General features: G+C 48.0%; 2 long non-coding RNA genes across 3 annotated transcripts in view; one reads left to right on the top strand and one right to left on the bottom strand.

The window, feature by feature from the left end:
- The window catches only part of LOC145717434 (uncharacterized), a 7,615-nt gene extending 1,874 nt beyond the window's left edge, over positions 1 to 5,741 (bottom strand). The window contains exons 1-4 of one of the 2 annotated variants that reach the window (XR_014140645.1): positions 5,458 to 5,741; positions 4,682 to 4,765; positions 3,993 to 4,149; positions 456 to 593 (exon numbers count right to left, since the gene is read on the bottom strand). This is a non-coding gene — a long non-coding RNA (uncharacterized LOC145717434). The remainder of the gene's footprint in view (positions 1 to 455; positions 594 to 3,992; positions 4,150 to 4,681; positions 4,766 to 5,457) is intronic. The other variant, XR_014140644.1, reaches the window with a different exon arrangement.
- A 50-nt stretch (positions 5,742 to 5,791) lies between these two features.
- LOC145717435 (uncharacterized) lies at positions 5,792 to 12,834 on the top strand. Its single transcript, XR_014140646.1, has 3 exons — positions 5,792 to 6,375; positions 9,234 to 9,301; positions 12,044 to 12,834. It is a non-coding gene; the product is annotated as an uncharacterized LOC145717435 (long non-coding RNA).
- The last annotated feature ends 2,210 nt before the right edge of the window (positions 12,835 to 15,044 follow it).

Here is a 15,044-nt window from a genome sequence, read left to right as displayed (position 1 = left end):
CCACCCCCACCTCCCCACACCCCTTCCCAAGGTCTGCAGCCTCTGGCTCCTGGATCTCTCCAGGCAGCCCAGTTTCCAAGGACAGGATCCCAGCTAAAGGCTTTGAGCCTGGTCTGTGTGTCTAAATACCCAAATGTGTCTGATCTGGCATTTTCTGGTTCTGGGACTTTGGCTAACATCCGTGTCAAACTTCTGAATCACGGGCTGTGAGCACCAACCGTGACTTACTTAAGGAGAGAAATGATTGATTACAGGATACTAAGTAGTCTCAGAATTACCCAAGAGGCTACAGAACTGGTTGTTCTGTAAACAACCTGCCATGGGCCTGCCATGGGCCTCAGTGAGTTTCCAAGGCCACTGCTGTCACTGCTAGATGCTAGACATTGCTTCTGGCTCTCTGCCGCCACTGGGTCTGGAAACTGCTGTGCTGCTAGAATGTTCTCTGCCTCACTCACCACGAGCTCCAGATTCAGGGCCAAGGTCCATGCTTGCTCCTGACCGCCTGACCCCCGGTCACGGGCTCTCATCCTGGCTGGAAGGGACACCGGGAGAGAGAGCACCTGGGGCATTCAGCGTCCACAGGTAGATGGATTCTTCCTCCCATAAAAAGGAACGAGGGACATGTCAATCCTATCTCAACAAAGCACAGAACAACTGTAGGTTCCCCTCCATTCTGTTTCCTCCCATTCTTCTGGCCACAGGCAGCCACCGCTGCATCTCCCCGCCGCCACCCCCCACCCCCCCGTCCAATGTCTTCTCCAGCTCCCTGTGCACCTCCTGGCTTGATTTGAGAGGGAGAGTCGCACCAGAAAGGGCCAGGGGTGAGGCCTGTCATTTCCCCTCTGCAGTAACCCAACCTCTTAGCTACCTACCCCTGCATTTACCAGCCCCAGCCTGGGACCTCGCCTCTGACTTAAAGGATTCAGCCTCTTAGGGGACTCAGCTGACAACCCCTGGATCTGCCCTTGGGCTACCGGGATCCCAGAATCTGCTTCCCAAATGAGCATTGTCAAGGGGGACCAAAGCCAAGGTGGGAGGAGACAGGGAGTCAGAAAACAGGTCTTCCCGCCCCCGTGGGGATGTAACTCAGACTTCCTGGAGTGTGTCATGTGTCAGGCAGAGTCTGGGGGGCCAAGTAAGCAGAGAGGGCCTGTTTTCTTTCCCCCAGGAAGAGCTCCTTGTGCGCACACTGGGAGGAGTGGGTGGGCAAGTCCCAAAGCTGCCGGGAGGGCCTGGGACCCCGAGAGGCCCTGAAGCCACACGACCTCTAATTATCTGTGCACAGGATGGGTCTTTCCCTTCCGTGTCTGGGCCTCCAACAGAGCTCGGATTTTGGGTCCCAATCTCTGCCCCACTCACACTCCAGAGTCCTCTCGCCTCTGCAAAGCCCTCTCCAGCCTCTCTCTACTTTCAAAGCATTTTCAGTCCTGAGCAGTCTCTCTCCCTAAGAATCCCTTCCCTCTATCCCATCAGGCAAGCAGCTTTACCCAATTTTCTTCCTGAGCCTCAAGTCTGGTCTTATCTCTCTTTCCTGATTTACAACCAGAACCTCTCGCAGTGGGACGGATCCTAGTTTAAAGCACATCTGTGAGTCTAACAGCCCCCATCTATTTGAACAGGATGGTGGTGGGAACTGGAGGGAGGTCACACCTGGATGGGCCACCAGAGGTGAAGGCAAGGCCCCGGGCATCTGGTCAACCAGCTGCCTAGCAGAGGCATCCTGATTTATGGGTTAGGAGCCTACCCCCTCCTGGATCCAGAGATCTGGGAGGTGGGAAGTTGGTGCCGAGGGCTTAGGTGCAGATGTTTGGGGGACAGTGGCCAGCGAATGCTGAGAGCAGTGAGCAGCAGTGTGGAGTAAGACCGGAGCCTGAGCTCCATGGTATGTAAAGCCTGGCTGTTCTTAGGTGGCCTGTGGTTTCTGGGTTTATTTCCCTGTTGTCCTTGAGAAGAGCTGATTTATCTCCTGAGTACACAGGGCTTAGGGCTAGAAGCTTTCCAAGTGCTTACAGATAGGTTACACTCCCAAGAAAAGTTTTTTGAGTCTAAAATACAAAAAGAAGGGGTGCCTGGGTGGCTCAGTCGGTGAAGCGTCTGCCTTTGGCTCAGGTCATGATCCTGCGGTCCTGGGATCAAGTCCCGCATCGGGCTCCCTGCTCAGCGGGGAGTCTACTTCTCCTTCTCCCTCTGCTCCTCCCCCCTACTCGTGCTCTCTCTCTCTCATCTCTCAAATAAGGAAAATATTTAAAAATTAAAATAAAACACAAAAATAAAACTGTAAACACCTAAATTAATAAATATTTAAATAAATATGTGCAAAACATAATATTAGTCAATCAACTTCTTCGTTAAATTTCACGACATTGGAAAACAATTTGTAGGTTAGTTTTTCTCACTTCCTAGAATTTCCTAAATATTCATGGATTCAATCAGTTCCTTGCAGGCAATTCTAAAAAAAGAAAATCCTTTCAAAAATCTTTTTTTTTTTTTAAAGATTTTATTTATTTATTTGACAGAGAGAGACACAGCGAGAGAGGGAACAAAGCGGGGGCAGTGGGAGAGGGAGAAGCAGGCTCCCCGTGGAGCAGGGAGCCCGATGTGGGGCTTGATCCCAGGACCCCGGGATCATGACCTGAGCCGAAGGCAGACGCCTAACGACTGAGCCACCCAGGCACCCCTCCTTTCAAAAATCTTAACAGCAAACATATTTTGTGTGGAACGTAAGTGTATTTTAGTACACTGGATATTGACAGGCACCACGGACCCTGTAACCGAACTGACTAGGTTTAAATTCTGGCTTTGCCACCTACCAGCTGTATGACCTAGAACAAATTATTTAGCCCATCTGTGCAATAGTTCCCTCCTCCATAAAACAGGTGATGGTAAGATAGCACCTACTTCTGCGAAGAAAAGGCAGTGATGATGATGATGATAGTCATGGAAGCACCTTGTTACCATCAGCACAGCTTTGTGGGACTGTTGTGGAGTTTTGGTGGGTTAATATTTGTAAAGCATTTGGAACAATCCCAAGTAAGACAGAAGCTCTATTTAAGGGGTTTGTTTAAAAAAAAAACAAAAAACAAATGTGGGAGCGCTGTGGATTCCTCAGTGCTTGTGTATGTCTTTAAGAAAGTTCCTGGGGCGCCTGGGTGGCTCAGTTGGTTGGGCGACTGCCTTCGGCTCAGGTCATGATCCTGGAGTCCCGGGATCGAGTCCCGCATCGGGCTCCCTGCTCGGCGGGGAGTCTGCTTCTCCCTCTGACCTTCCCCCCTCTCATGTGCTCTCTCTCTCTCACTCTCCCAAATAAATGAATAAATAAAATCTTTAAAAAAAAAAAAAAAAGAAAGTTTCATCCCGGGGGCACCTGGGTGGCTCAGTCGGTTGAGTGTGTGACTCTTGATTTTGGCTCAGGTCATGATCTCAGGGTCATGGGATTGAGCCCTTCCATCGGGTGCTTGGGATTCTCTCTCTCCATCTCCCTCTGCCCCTCCTCCCCCTCTCTCAAATAAATTTATAAATAATCTTTAAAATATGAATAAGAAGAAGGAAACTCAAAAATTACTAGAAACTCAAAATTATTAGACAGATTTCCAGCAGAGAGCACCCACAGCTGCTCCTGCCATTCTGGGTATGAGCACAACAGTGAGGCTGAGACCTGAGCTGGTCCCCTGCGGGGCTGCTGCGGCTGGTGGGGCTGCCCGTGTGAACCATGTCTCAGCATGCTGGTGTGGAGACGGCCATGGTGGAGTCGTAGAGGAGGAGAAGAGATGGGTTGAGTCCCCTCAGATTCCAAACAGAGAAGATCAGGAGTTTGATTCATTGCCTACCTTACCACAGTTCTACAAAATGCACCATTTGGACATGACACCGTTAGTACGAGCAGCTTCCAGGGACCAGGCAAGGAAATGGGGTGATTCTCAAGCACGAAGAGCCAGAGGGCGTGTAACCCAATCCTTCTTTGACTTTAATGAATGTGATGGAGAAGATCTTACCTTTAAGAAAAGAGACATCCTGAGAGGGGCACCTGGTTGGCTAAGTCGTTAAGCGTCTGCCTTCGGCTGGGGTCAGGATCTCAGGGTCCTGGGATGGAGCCCTGCATCGGGCTCCCTGCTCCCCCTGCTTATGTTCCCTCTCTCGCTGTGTCGCTCTCTGTCAAATAAATAAAATCTTTAAAAAAAAAGAAAGAAAGAAAAGACAAGAGACATCCTGAGAATCCAGAAAAAATCCTGAAGAACAGTGGTGGAATGAGGACAGCAAAGGCAGGAAGGGGTTAATCCCAGTCCCTTCTGTTGAGAAGTATAGACCTGCTAGCATCTCAGGACTGGCTCTGATTGGTGGCCAGTGAGGTGGTAAAGGTCTCAGGATCAATGGGAGTGATCACATGGCAGAGCGTGGACTGCAGACAGGTAACTTCCCACTCAGTCCTGCCCCACTGCTGGCTCGACAGAACCCAGTGCCGACTCCAGCAGAGCATAGCTAGACGGAAGTTTTGCTGACAGAGGGACAATCTTTTTTTATTTTTTTGCAATTGCCATCTCTACAATTTCTTACAGATGTCAAAGGTAGTCTAGTTTATGTACACATTCTGTTCCGTCTGACCTTCTGGGACAGAATTACTCCATTCCTAGTAGCAGGGTCAAGGTATGAAACTAGAGAGATCATGCATTAACTTCTGAATTACCTAATTTTAGGCAGTAGTGGCCGTGCCTATGTATATGGAACAGATGGGTATTTTGCCCCTTCTTCTCAGGCGGTGCAAATCAACCTGTGGAAAACGGATAGAGTCAGGAGGGTGTGCACTGCTGATCCTGACTTATTGAATGGTTTTCTTTTCTCATTCTGAAGCCATTCTATCAAATGGCAATAGACCGTTCCCATCCACCCCCGTGAAGTAATCATGCACCATGTGAATAAAACGCAGTAAGAGGGGCGCCTAGGTGGCACAGTCGTTAAGTGTCTGCCTTTGGCTCAGGTCATGATCCCAGGGTCCTGCTCAGCCGGGAGCCTGCTTCTCCCGCTCCCCCTGCTTGTCTTCCCTCTCTCCCTGTCTCTCTCTCTGTGTCAAATAAGTCAATAAAATCTTTTAAAAAAAATAAATAAAAATAAAACGCAGTACGACTGTTTCACTTATAAAACCTGACCAGTTTAGGACTCGTTCTGACACTTCAAATCCTAATAATTCGGGGGCTACTGCTGGAAGCATTTACTTGTCTTCCTTTCTAGCCAGTGATGCGTGCATTTTCTCCAGATTCTTGTCCTTCTCTTCCTCAAACCTACAAGTTAACTCTAAAAGCAGCGTCTGTTTTCACTCCAGATGAGACGTAGGATGAGCAGCGCACTTGACTCAGCGCACGGCGTTTAGCTAGAATTGGATGCACTGAACACCCAGCTGTCTGCCTTCGCCCAGGGGGGTCACAGCAGGTTCACTCTGCCCCAGCAGCTAAATACACTCCTTACTCTTGGCTTTCCCTCCATCGTCAGGAGCCAGCTGCCACTACTCCAAACACCGCGTCCTCGACGAGCAAGGATCCAAAGCAGCAAGTCAACACACAGAGCTCCCCGTCCTTACACGTCTTTCTTTCTTCCCCCGGGAGGAGAATCTTTCATACAAGCCCCAGCAGGCTTCCAGACCCTCGAGTATCATTGGTCAGAACCGAGTCACATGTCTACCCCTAAGCCAATCACCGGCAAAAGAGAGTGGGCGTGCCCTACTAGGCCTAAGCCAATCATAACAGCGCTTGGTCGTGGAGGGGGCGGGGCTGCCCCAGGCCTGCATCCCGGAGCGCAGGAGAGCGCCGGAAGGGACCGCGGTGCATGATGGTCGGCAGTGATGGAGAGGGATGGGGCACATGGCGCGGAGGGGAAGAGACCCTCAGGGCTGCAGCTGCCCTTTCCGGCCTTCCCCGGGCTGCAGCCACTTCCCAGCCTCGGGCTGCCTGTTGGTTTCCTAGGGCGGCCGAGGAGCAGCGGAACCACAGAAGTGGATTGTCTCAGTTCTGGAGGCTGCAGCCTGAAACCAAGGTGTGGGCAGGGCCGGCCGGGCCAGCCGGGCCAGCCGGGCCGGGCTCCCTCCGAAGCCTGGAGGGAAGACACCCCCCTGCCTCCCGTCCTGGCCTCTTCCTGGCTTCCGGTGGTTTGCGGGCAATCCTCGGCAGGCTACCCGGGCGGCCACTGGCTTTCTCCCCTGTGTGTCTGCGTCTCTCCTCATGTGGACCGCGGTCAGACTGGATTAAAGACCCACCGGACTCGACTCTGACCTCGTCTTAACTAATGACATCTGCAACCGTTCTGTTTCCAGATAAGGTCACAGTCACAGGTGCTGAGGGTTAGGACTTCCACATATCTTTCTGGAGGACACAATCCAACCCTTGACAGGTTGTATGAGACTCCCTTGTATAACAAATGGTCTTTCTGCATTACCTAAATCCAGAGATTTTCTGTAGCTTAAAACCAAGGAGTCCTTCTAAGGTAGGATTCTAATAGGGGCTCAGACCAGTCCAAAGAAACAAGGGTCACACACCATTCCTTCCGCAGTCTCATCCCCTCCTCACCTAAGCCTCCTTGTTTCCGGAAACCACTTAGAAAAGCTGGCATAATCACCAATGAGCAGTTTTATCTTTTTCAAACCAAAGTCCTCTATCAGAAGAGGGTCTCCTATAACTCTGAATACAGAAGGTTTGTTTGCAAAATTAGAGAGCCAGCATGAGCAGTCTCTTAAAATTAAGGAACAGTCTTCTTTTTTTTTTTTTTTTTTTAAGATTTTATATATTTATTTGAGAGAAAGAGAACACAAGCAGAGGGAGGGGCAGAGGGAGATGCGGACTCCCTGCTGAGCAGGGACTCCCCCCACAATGTGGAACTTGATCCCAGGACCCCGAGATCATGACCTGAGCTGAAGGCAGACGTTCAACCGACTGAGCCACCCAGACGCCCCAGGAGCAGTCTTCTTTTGAAATATATTCTTGCCAGTCAGAAGAAAATTCAGGGTGGTGACTGTTAGTGTTTTACTTGTCTTTGAGCTTTCTGATGCATCAGCTGTCCCAGATTAGTGGAGCTTCCTCCTGGTCCCTGCCCCGTCTTCTGGACGTTAATATTCTTAATATTCAGACCCTGTCACTAGTCGCACACTCTCATCTAACCAAGCCCACCCCCAGGATTCTGACTTTTCGGAGCTGGGACAGCTTCCTCTTTGTGGCGTCCGTGACACGGCCACCGCTGGCGACCAGGCTCTACTTGATTTTGTCTTTGCTGTTGCGGGGGTGACAGTTACAGCAAGACCTTGACTCGCTCATTCCAAACTTGGAGAGCTTGTAAGAACTGGTGAAAATTTCTTTTTTTTTTTTTTTTTAAAGATTTTATTTATTTGACAGAGACACAGTGAGACACCCAGGCGCCCCAACTGGTGAAAATTTCTCATTAGTAATTTCAATGTCATATATTTGTTGGTCTTTCTTAATTAAAAAAATACACTTTAGGGGTGCCTGGGTGGCTCAGCCAGTTGAGCATCTGCCTTCGGCTCAGGTCATGATCCCAGGGTCCTGGGATCGAGCCCCGCATCGGGCTCCCTGCTCCGCAGGGAAGCCTGCTTCTCCCTCTCCCACTCCCCCTGCTTGTGTTCCCTCTCTCGCTGTGTCTCTCTCTCTGTCAAATACATAAATAAAATCTTTTTAAAAAAAAAGAAAGTTAGGATGAGGGGTGCCTGGGTGGCTCAGTTGGTTAAGCGACTGCCTTCAACTCAGGTCATAATCCCAGGGTCCTGGAATCGAGTCCCGCATCGGGCTCCTTGCTCAGCAGGGAGCCTGCGTCTCCCTCTGCTGCTCTCCCTTGCTTGTGCGCTCTCTCTCAAATAAATAAATAAAACCTTAAAAAAAATAAAGTTATGATGATAGAATTCTAGATGCTGAACCAGCCTTGTATATCCGGAATAAATCCTATTTGGCCATTCATTGTGCAGTATTCTTTGGATGCACCGGTGGTTTCTATTTGCCAGAATTTCAGCTAGAACTTTTGCTCATTTTCTTACTTATATCACCGGACTGCAGTTTCTCTCTTTGAACCTTTTCAAGCTTTGGTACTGAGATATGCTAGTTTAATAAAAATAAGCTAGTGAGGGGCGCCTGGCTGGCTCATTCAAGAGAGCACGCGACTCTTGATCTCAGGGTCATGGATTCAAGCCCCACATTGTGCATGGAGCCTACTTAAGAAAAAGAAAGAAAAATAAGCTAGTGAGATATCAATCTTTCCCTACAACCTAGAACAATTTAAGTCACATTGGAATAACCTAGCTATTTTTAAGATCAATAAAACTCAGCTGTGGGCGCCTGGGTGGCTCAGTCGGTTGAGCGACTGCCTTCGGCTCAGGTCATGATCCTGGAGTCCCGGGATCGAGTCCCGCATCGGGCTCCCTGCTCGGCAGGGAGTCTGCTTCTCCCTCTGACCCTCCCCCCTCTCATATGCTCTCTCTCTCATTCTCTCTGTCTCAAATAAATAAATAAAATAAAAATAAAAATAAAAATAAAAAAATAAAACTCAGCTGTACAAACGGACCACCTCCTGGACCTTCTGCATTTTTGTTTTGTTTGCTTTAAATTAGTAACATACACGCATGACACCAAATTTGGAAGACAGAGAAGTACACCATGAACATTTTCCCTTCCTTTTCTTCCCTAGCCCCTCAATCTTCCCTGGAAGCCAAAGCATCATCCTTTCATGTGTATTCTTCCTGACATACTCTATGCATTTACAAACATATTTAATTTTTTTATCTAAAGAGTAGCATATTTCATACACTGTTCTATACCTTGATTTTCCCACATCACCACATACCTTGGAAATCTTTCCTTGTCGAGCTGGGTTCTTCTTTCTAACGGGCATGACATTCCATTCGGTAGGTATGCCATCACTTGGTGGACATTTAGATTGTCAACTAGCTTTCGGTATGATGAACAGTGTATCTGTGGGAGAAATGAACAGTGGAATTGTTTGCATTTTTTTTTTAAAGATTTTATTTATTTATATGACAGAGAGAGACAGCGAGAACGGGAACACAAGCAGGGGGAGTGGGAGAGGGAGAAGCAGGCTTCCCGCCAAGCAGGGAGCCCGATGCGGGGCTCGATCCCAGGACCCTGGGATCATGACCTGAGCGAAGGCAGACGCTTAACGACTGAGCCACCCAGGCGCCCCGAATTGTTTGCATTTTTAATGTTAACTGGTTTTGTCAAACTGTTTTCCAGAGGAATTGTACCAACACTCCCAGCAGCCGTGTGGGCAGATGCGTGGTTCCCCGAACCCCACTGACATGGTGAGTTTAAAAAACCTTTGGGTCTTGGGGCGCCTGGGTGGCTCAGTGGGTTGAGCGTCTGCCTTCTGCTCAGGTCATGATCTCAGGGTCCTGGGATCGCGTCTCGCATGGGGCTCCTTGCTCAGCAGGAAGCCTGCTTCTCCCTCTCCCTCCTGCTCATATGCTCGCTCACTCTCTCTCTCTCAAATAAATAAATAAAAAGCCTTTTGGTCTTTGACAGCCTAATAGATTAAATATTGTTTTACGGTCATTTTAACTTGTACTTCTCCTATTATAACTGAGGATGAGCATCTTTCTATATGTTTAAGAGCTTTTTGCATTTTTGATATCAACTGTTCACATATTTTGTCCATTTTATGACTGTGTTGACTTTTTATTGTTTATTTGTAAGAGCCGGTAATATATTCAGAAAACTAGCCCCTCGCTGCCTTCTGTGTTGCCAACAATCTCAGCTAATCGCCCTTTGACTTTGTAACTTTTTCTCCATGCAGCTTTATTATATATTTTTGTTGTTAAATCTTTTCTCCTACAGCTCCTGGGTCATACTTTAAAAAAATTTTTTTAAATATTTTATTTATTGGTCAGAGTGAGAGAGCACAAGCAGGGGGAGCAGCAGAGGGAGAGGGAGAAGCAGGTTCTCCACTGAGCAGGGAGCCCAACGCAGGGCTTGATCCCAGGACCCTGAGATCATGACCTGAGCAAAAGGCAGCTGCCTAACCGACTGAGCCACCCAGGGGCCCCCTGTGTCATACTTTTAAAAGGCTCCTCACTCTGAGATTATGGGAGAATTATTCCCTGTTTTCTTTTAATTCTTCTATTATTTCAATTTTTGCAATGAACTCTCAAGTCACCTGGAACTCATTTACTTTAAGGACTGAAATAAAGATCTGATTCTAATTTTCCATATGCCCATCCATTTGCTAACACGTTATTTGCTGAATATTCTTTCCTCCATGGAATAAACTACGCTTTTATCATATACTGAATTCCTTCAAGTATTTGGGCTTTCTGTTCAGTTCTTTTGAACTGTCTGTTCATATACCAGCTCCACACTATTTTAACTATTGTGGATAATCTACCCACATTATTTTCTTTTTCTAGAACTTGCCTAGATATTCTCACTTCTAAGTAAACTTCATATGAAGTTTCATATGTAGAATCAGCTTATCTACTTCCAAATATATCCTCCTTTAACTATCTATATGTGATCGTCTCTGATTTTAAGTCTGCAGATTTTCTATCCTCTTGGACGACTTTAGTAGATTCATCTGTTGCTGGGTTGCCATCCATCTCCTCCGGCTTTTAAATTTTGTTGTCCTCGAGTTGCAAATAACTTTCCTTATAATTCTCCCATATCTATCTATAATTTGCTCATTAAATAGGTTGAACGTGGTAGAGAACAGTCAAGAAATAGCTTTCTTTGTCTCCCTCTGTTACAAAAGTCCAAAAATAGACTTTTTTCAGTCTCTTTCCCACACCCCTTGAAAGTGTCTTGGGTGTGTGTATAGCTAAGTGGTCACTTAAGTTTTACCCACCATCTCATTTTCAGCTGTGAAATGCCCAGTCCAGCCCGAACCCAAACCTCATCCCCCAAGCATTCGGAGCACCCCCTGCCCCAGGTTGCCCTCGGGAGGAGGAGGCACTCCCTGCGACGGTCGCCCGCAGCTCTGCCCAGAGCGCACCTGAGCACCCACAGCCTTTCTGCGTCGCCCCACCATGCACTCATTCCCTGCAGGGTCATCCCTGGATGTCTCAAGCCCGAGCAGGAGCCTGTAAACCCGCGCTGGGCCTTGAGTTTTCGGAGGCTCTGCTGCCCCGGCTGATGCCCCCGCCATCATGGAAGCTCACTCCTTCCATGGAGTCCTCCAGGCTTGCAGGTTCTCGGACATCCCTGCCCCACCAGACAACCAGGTGCAGCCTGACCCACAGATGCACGGGGCAGCTCCAGCCCCGGTTCTCTGCCTCCAGGCTGTTCCTGCCAAGGAAGGCATGTTGGCTCTCAAATTTCCGAGGACACATCCAGAGTCTTCTCTTAAGCTCTCCTGTGTCCCACTCGGAGGGTAGCTCAGGGTGGGCCCAGGAGTCCCTGGGGTTTGGCCACCACCCAGCCAGGTAGTGGGATACCTCCCAAGGGAAAAAAGCCAATCCTGAAAGGTTAATACCGCATGATTCCGCTTATGTAACCTTGGCAACGTGACAAGATGAGAGTGCCGAGAACAGACCTGTGGCCGCCACAGTTGGAGACGTGGGGAAGTATGACTCAGTTGCTCTCACAGAGCTGTGTCCTGACTGGGGGGTCATGGCTACTTTAATCTACACATGTGGTAACTTTTCTAGAACTCTACACCGAAGGCAAACAGATCAAAGAATGCATTTAAAACTGGTGAAACCAGGGTGCCTGGGTGGCTCAGTCGGTTAAGCGTCTGCCTTCCGCTCAGGTCATGACCCTGGGGTCCTGGGATCGAGTCCCGCATCAGGCTCCCTTCTCAGCATGGAGCCTGCTTCTCCCTTTCCCTCTGCTGCTCCCCCTGCTTGTGCTCTCTCTCTCTCTAATAAAATCTTTTTAAAAATTTAAAAACTGGTGAAACCCCCGGAAGGGCCTGTGGTTTAGTTAATACTATTGTACCAACATCAATGTTCTGGTTTTGAGAATTCTACTACAGTCCTGTATGATGTCACCGTCAGGAGAGCGAACTCTTTGTACTATTTTTGCAACTTTTCCTTTTTTTTTTTTTTTTAAAGATTTCATTCATTTGAGAGAGAACAAGCAGGGGGAGCAACAGGCAGAAGGAGGGGGAGAAGCAGACTCCCCGCTGAGCAGGGAGCCCGATGCGGGGCTCGATCCCAGGACCCCGGGATCATGACCGAAGGCAGACGCTCAACCAACTGAGCCACCCAGGCGTCCTATTTTTGCGACTTCTATGTGAGTCTAAAATTATTTCAAAATAAAAACTTTGATTAAAAAAAAAGAGAGAACCCTACCAGGGTTCGAATTGGAATGGCATTAAAATTATCGGGAGAACTGACATTTTGATGAAACTGAGTCTTCCCACCCAATGGCAGCATGATTGTCCATGTGCTTAGGTCTTGCTTTCTGTCCTTCACTCAGTGACAAGGTCTTCTTCAAATACGTTCAAGGCCTATATTTCAGTCTTTGAAACTATTGTAGGTAAAATAGATTCCCATTTTCACGTTAATAGGTTTGTGTCATGGGATTGGTTTTTTCCTACATTTGTTCTTCTTTTCCTCGTCTTGAAGACCATCGCCCCAATGTTGTCCCTCCATTCCGTCATCCAAAGCTTCCTTCCACCTTCCTGTTATTTACATTCATTCCCTGCTTTTCCCTTTGCACTCTGTTCTTCTCTGACGTCCATACTCCCTACCTCAGCCGCGCTTTATGTTTATGATATTTTAAGTTTACTTTTATAGCTTCAGTTTTCTCTGTGGTTTCTTCCTTTCTTTAGAAGTGTTATTTTTTTTAAAGATTTTATTTTTTAAGTAATCTCTACACCCAACATAGGGCTCGAACTCACAACCCCGAGATCAAGAGTTGCATGTGATAACTTTTCTAGAACTCTACACCAAAGGCAAACAGATCAAAGAATGCTCTACCGACTGAGCCGGGCAGACGCCCCTAGAAGGGTTAAAGAAAAAAAACAAACAAACAAACCCTGCAATATCTTTTACTCTTTGCCATGTTCTTTTGTGTCATCCAGCTCTTATTTTATTTTTCTTGAGGAAAAGCTATGCAGATAGGTTTTCCAGAAGTAAGACTTCTTTCAAATATAACTTCTACCTCTAGTTTTGTATCAGTTCCATGGTGGTTTTTGCCTCAAGCCCCTGCTAGTTGGGGTGGTTTTTTACACAGTGATCGCTAACCAATACACCTGAGCATCTTACCGGCTTTTCCCGACAGCTCTGGGCTCTGCCTTTTCTTATCAGCCTAAGTTTACACAGCTTTTAAGCGATGGAAAAGAATTGAACTCAAATGTATGTAAAAAGGAAATGCTCTTTTCACAGTAACATAGGACTGCCCAAGGCCTCACTTAGCTTTCTCCATTCTGCTATGTTAAGATTGCTGAAAATCAGGCAATGTGAAATACATAAGGTTTCACAAAAGAGTATATCCTGTGAAATTCTAGAATAAGCAAAACCAGTGAATAGCGAAAGAAAGCAGGTCATTCATTGGCTGCCTAGGCACAGGAAGCAGGGTAGACAGCAGAGGGGGGCGGGGTAAGGAAACTTTGGGCTGATGGAAATGCTCTGTATCTAGATTGGGTGGTAGTTACCTAGGTATTTACATTTGTCTAAAGTCATCTCTACTCTTTAAATGGGTATATTTTATTGTGTAGGAATTAGATCGCAATAAAGTTGATTTTTAAGATTTAAAAAAATGGGAGCGCCTGGGTGGCTCAGTTGTTAAGCATCTGCCTTCGGCTCAGGTCATGATCCCAGGGTCTTGGGATCGAGCCCTGCATCGGGGGGCTCTCTGCTCGGCGGGGAGCCTGCTTCTCCCTCTCCCACTCCCCCTGCTTGCGTTCCCTCTCTCGCTGTGTCTCTCTCTGTCAAATAAATAAAATCTTAAAAAAAAATGATTAAAAAAAAACTTACATTGGCAAAATTACGGAGAAAGGGAACCCTCCTGCACTGTTGGGGAGAAGCAAACTGATACAGCCACTCTGGAAAATAGTAAGAAGTTTCCTCAAAAAATTAAACATAGAACTACCATGTGATCCGGCCATGCCATTGCTGGGCATGTAGGCAAAGGGAATGGAAACAGAGTATCAAAGAGACATCTGCCCTTCCATATCCATTGTAGCATTAATTCACAATAACCAAGATATGGAAACAACTGAAATGTCCCTCAGTGGGTGCATGGATAAAGATGTGGTGTGGGTATACAATGCAACAGTGTCCAGCCATGAGAAAGAAGGAAATCCTACCATTTGCAACAACAGGGATGGACCTTGAGGGCATTATGCCAAGTGGATAAGCCAGAGAGACAGAGATACCGCCCCATTCTAAACAGAATGTGGATCGGGGGAAAAAAAAAAAAAGGTCAAATTCAGAGAAAGAGAGAGTACGATGGTGGAGCCGGGGAGTGCGGAAATCGGGAGCGGTTCACCAACTTGCACCTCTTAGTTGAATAAGGTCTGAGGATCTCAGGGTGACCACAGTTGCTTACATATTGTAATAACTGGAATTTACCAAGAGAGCAGAACTTACGTGTTCTCACATACACGAGATGAATATGTGAAGTCCCCGGGGGCGAGGACTGGATGGGGGACCCCTTCCCAGGGTGTATGTTTATCAAATCACAATGACGTACAGCTCTAATGTCTTATACCTCCACGCAGCTGAGGTTAAAAAAGCAAACCCTTGAACTCTAGAGAGTCTTTTGAACGCCAGGGAGAAAAACATTCAAAATGGTGGCAGCGCCCCGACGTCCGTGGGCTCATTCCTCTCCCCAGGGTCTCGTGAGGGGTCTCACGGGAAGGTCCCCTCCCGCTCCCCGCCGGCTGAGCGGTTCTGCGGCGGGAAGCACCTGCCGCCGCGCTAGCTGGCGGTGCCCAGGCCGGCCTCGCACACCCAGCGGTAGGCCCTCTGGCAGGCATCGTCGTTCCACTTGCCGCCGGGGTGGAAGTGCGCGCAGTCCTCGCCCCCGCCCAGCCCGTGCCCGTGCCAGTCGTCCGGCTGGCCTGGCTTCCAGTTCCTGCAGGGAGAGGACCGCAGCCAGCTGGGA

The sequence above is a fragment of the Leptonychotes weddellii genome, chromosome 15, assembly GCF_054177405.1.
Source record: "Leptonychotes weddellii isolate Sample4059 chromosome 15, ASM5417740v2, whole genome shotgun sequence".
Lineage (NCBI taxonomy): Eukaryota > Metazoa > Chordata > Mammalia > Carnivora > Phocidae > Leptonychotes > Leptonychotes weddellii.
The sequence above is the reverse complement of the archived record's forward strand: the minus strand, read 5'-3'. Positions and strand labels throughout refer to the sequence as shown.